The sequence below is a fragment of the Penaeus vannamei genome, chromosome 28 (genome assembly GCF_042767895.1).
Source record: "Penaeus vannamei isolate JL-2024 chromosome 28, ASM4276789v1, whole genome shotgun sequence".
NCBI classification, from domain to species: Eukaryota; Metazoa; Arthropoda; class Malacostraca; order Decapoda; family Penaeidae; genus Penaeus; species Penaeus vannamei.
In genome coordinates, this window is record NC_091576.1 from 4212291 (window position 1) to 4217290 (window position 5000).

Here is a 5000-nt window from a genome sequence, read left to right on the forward strand (position 1 = left end):
GTTATGATCAGTATCAGGTAGTGTCAACGTCAATGTCAATAACAGAAAGATGCTGTTATGATCAGTATCAGGTAGTGTCAATGTCAATGTCAGTGTCAATAACAGAAAGATGCTGTTATGATCAGTATCAGGTAGTGTCAACGTCAATGTCAATAACAGAAAGATGCTGTTATGATCAGTATCAGGTAGTGTCAACGTCAATGTCAATGTCAATAACAGAAAGATGCTGTTATGATCAGTATCAGGTAGTGTCAACGTCAATGTCAATAACAGAAAGATGCTGTTATGATCAGTATCAGGTAGTGTCAATGTCAATGTCAGTGTCAATAACAGAAAGATGCTGTTATGATCAGTATCAGGTAGTGTCAATGTCAATGTCAGTGTCAATAACAGAAAGATGCTGTTATGATCAGTATCAGGTAGTGTCAATGTCAATGTCAGTGTCAATAACAGAAAGATGCTGTTATGATCAGTATCAGGTAGTGTCAATGTCAATGTCAATCTTAATAACAGAAAGATGCTGTTATGATCAGTATCAGGTAGTGTCAATGTCAATGTCAATGTCAATAACAGAAAGACGCTGTTATGATCAGTATCAGGTAGTGTCAATGTCAATGTCAATGTCAATAACAGAAAGACGCTGTTATGATCAGTATCAGGTAGTGTCAATGTCAATGTCAGTGTCAATAACAGAAAGATGGTGTTATGATCAGTATCAGGTAGTGTCAATGTCAATGTCAATAACAGAAAGATGCTGTTATGATCAGTATCAGGTAGTGTCAATGTCAATGTCAATGTCAATAACAGAAAGATGCTGTTATGATCAGTATCAGGTAGTGTCAATGTCAATGTCAATGTCAATAACAGAAAGATGCTGTTATGATCAGTATCAGGTAGTGTCAATGTCAATGTCAATAACAGAAAGATGCTGTTATGATCAGTATCAGGTAGTGTCAATGTCAATGTCAGTGTCAATAACAGAAAGATGCTGTTATGATCAGTATCAGGTAGTGTCATTGTCAACGTCAATGTCAATAACAGAAAGATGCTGTTATGATCAGTATCAGGTAGTGTCAATGTCAACGTCAATGTCAATAACAGAAAGATGCTGTTATGATCAGTATCAGGTAGTGTCAATGTCAATGTCAATGTCAATAACAGATAGATGCTGTTATGATCAGTATCAGGTAGTGTCAATGTCAATGTCAATGTCAATAACAGAAAGATGCTGTTATGATCAGTATCAGGTAGTGTCAATGTCAATGTCAATGTCAATAACAGATAGATGCTGTTATGATCAGTATCAGGTAGTGTCAATGTCAATGTCAATGTCAATAACAGATAGATGCTGTTATGATCAGTATCAGGTAGTGTCAATGTCAATGTCAGTGTCAATAACAGAAAGATGCTGTTATGATCAGTATCAGGTAGTGTCAATGTCAACGTCAATGTCAATGTCAATAACAGAAAGATGGTGTTATGATCAGTATCAGGTAGTGCCAATGTCAATGTCAATGTCAATAACAGAAAGATGCTGTTATGATCAGTATCAGGTAGTGTCAACGTCAATGTCAATGTCAATAACAGAAAGATGCTGTTATGATCAGTATCAGGTAGTGTCAATGTCAACGTCAATGTCAATGTCAATAACAGAAAGATGGTGTTATGATCAGTATCAGGTAGTGCCAATGTCAATGTCAATGTCAATAACAGAAAGATGGTGTTATGATCAGTATCAGGTAGTGTCAATGTCAATGTCAATGTCAATAACAGAAAGATGCTGTTATGATCAGTATCAGGTAGTGTCAATGTCAATGTCAGTGTCAATAACAGAAAGATGCTGTTATGATCAGTATCAGGTAGTGTCAATGTCAACGTCAATGTCAATGTCAATAACAGAAAGATGGTGTTATGATCAGTATCAGGTAGTGCCAATGTCAATGTCAATGTCAATAACAGAAAGATGCTGTTATGATCAGTATCAGGTAGTGTCAATGTCAATGTCAATGTCAATAACAGAAAGATGCTGTTATGATCAGTATCAGGTAGTGTCAATGTCAACGTCAATGTCAATGTCAATAACAGAAAGATGGTGTTATGATCAGTATCAGGTAGTGCCAATGTCAATGTCAATGTCAATAACAGAAAGATGCTGTTATGATCAGTATCAGGTAGTGTCAATGTCAATGTCAATGTCAATAACAGAAAGATGCTGTTATGATCAGTATCAGGTAGTGTCAATGTCAATGTCAATGTCAATAACAGATAGATGCTGTTATGATCAGTATCAGGTAGTGTCAATGTCAATGTCAATGTCAATAACAGAAAGATGCTGTTATGATCAGTATCAGGTAGTGTCAATGTCAATGTCAATGTCAATAACAGAAAGATGCTGTTATGATCAGTATCAGGTAGTGTCAATGTCAATGTCAATGTCAATAACAGAAAGATGCTGTTATGATCAGTATCAGGTAGTGTCAATGTCAATGTCAATGTCAATGACAGAAAGATGCTGTTATGATCAGTATCAGGTAGTGTCAATGTCAATGTCAATCTTAATAACAGAAAGATGCTGTTATGATCAGTATCAGGTAGTGTCAACGTCAATGTCAATGTCAGTGTCAATAACAGAAAGATGCTGTTATGATCAGTATCAGGTAGTGTCAATGTCAATGTCAATCTTAATAACAGAAAGATGCTGTTATGATCAGTATCAGGTAGTGTCAACGTCAATGTCAATGTCAGTGTCAATAACAGAAAGATGCTGTTATGATCAGTATCAGGTAGTGTCAATGTCAGTGTCAATGTCAATAACAGAAAGATGCTGTTATGATCAGTATCAGGTAGTGTCAATGTCAATGTCAATGTCAATAACAGAAAGATGCTGTTATGATCAGTATCAGGTAGTGTCAATGTCAGTGTCAATGTCAATAACAGAAAGATGCTGTTATGATCAGTATCAGGTAGTGTCAATGTCAATGTCAATAACAGAAAGATGCTGTTATGATCAGTATCAGGTAGTGTCAATGTCAGTGTCAATGTCAATAACAGAAAGATGCTGTTATGATCAGTATCAGGTAGTGTCAATGTCAATGTCAATAACAGAAAGATGCTGTTATGATCAGTATCAGGTAGTGTCAACGTCAATGTCAGTGTCAATAACAGAAAGATGCTGTTATGATCAGTATCAGGTAGTGTCAATGTCAATGTCAGTGTCAATAACAGAAAGATGCTGTTATGATCAGTATCAGGTAGTGTCAACGTCAATGTCAATCTTAATAACAGAAAGATGCTGTTATGATCAGTATCAGGTAGTGTCAATGTCAATGTCAATGTCAGTGTCAATAACAGAAAGATGCTGTTATGATCAGTATCAGGTAGTGTCAACGTCAATGTCAATCTTAATAACAGAAAGATGCTGTTATGATCAGTATCAGGTAGTGTCAATGTCAATGTCAATGTCAGTGTCAATAACAGAAAGATGCTGTTATGATCAGTATCAGGTAGTGTCAATGTCAATGTCAATAACAGAAAGATGCTGTTATGATCAGTATCAGGTAGTGTCAATGTCAATGTCAATGTCAGTGTCAATAACAGAAAGATGCTGTTATGATCAGTATCAGGTAGTGTCAATGTCAATGTCAATAACAGAAAGATGCTGTTATGATCAGTATCAGGTAGTGTCAATGTCAACGTCAGTGTCAATAACAGAAAGATGCTGTTATGATCAGTATCAGGTAGTGTCAATGTCAATGTCAATGTCAATGACAGAAAGATGCTGTTATGATCAGTATCAGGTAGTGTCAATGTCAACGTCAGTGTCAATAACAGAAAGATGCTGTTATGATCAGTATCAGGTAGTGTCAATGTCAACGTCAGTGTCAATAACAGAAAGATGCTGTTATGATCAGTATCAGGTAGTGTCAATGTCAATGTCAATAACAGAAAGATGCTGTTATGATCAGTATCAGGTAGTGTCAATGTCAATGTCAATGTCAGTGTCAATAACAGAAAGATGCTGTTATGATCAGTATCAGGTAGTGTCAATGTCAATGTCAATAACAGAAAGATGCTGTTATGATCAGTATCAGGTAGTGTCAATGTCAGTGTCAGTGTCAATAACAGAAAGATGCTGTTATGATCAGTATCAGGTAGTGTCAATGTCAGTGTCAATAACAGAAAGATGCTGTTATGATCAGTATCAGGTAGTGTCAATGTCAATGTCAGTGTCAATAACAGAAAGATGCTGTTATGATCAGTATCAGGTAGTGTCAATGTCAATGTCAGTGTCAATAACAGAAAGATGCTGTTATGATCAGTATCAGGTAGTGTCAATGTCAGTGTCAATAACAGAAAGATGCTGTTATGATCAGTATCAGGTAGTGTCAATGTCAATGTCAATAACAGAAAGATGCTGTTATGATCAGTATCAGGTAGTGTCAATGTCAATGTCAATGTCAATAACAGAAAGATGCTGTTATGATCAGTATCAGGTAGTGTCAATGTCAACGTCAATGTCAATAACAGAAAGATGCTGTTATGATCAGTATCAGGTAGTGTCAATGTCAGTGTCAATAACAGAAAGATGCTGTTATGATCAGTATCAGGTAGTGTCAATGTCAATGTCAATGTCAATCTTAATAACAGAAAGATGCTGTTATGATCAGTATCAGGTAGTGTCAATGTCAACGTCAATGTCAATAACAGAAAGATGCTGTTATGATCAGTATCAGGTAGTGTCAATGTCAATGTCAGTGTCAATAACAGAAAGATGCTGTTATGATCAGTATCAGGTAGTGTCAATGTCAATGTCAATAACAGAAAGATGCTGTTATGATCAGTATCAGGTAGTGTCAATGTCAATGTCAATGTCAATAACAGAAAGATGCTGTTATGATCAGTATCAGGTAGTGTCAATGTCAATGTCAGTGTCAATAACAGAAAGATGCTGTTATGATCAGTATCAGGTAGTGTCAATGTCAACGTCAATGTCAATAACA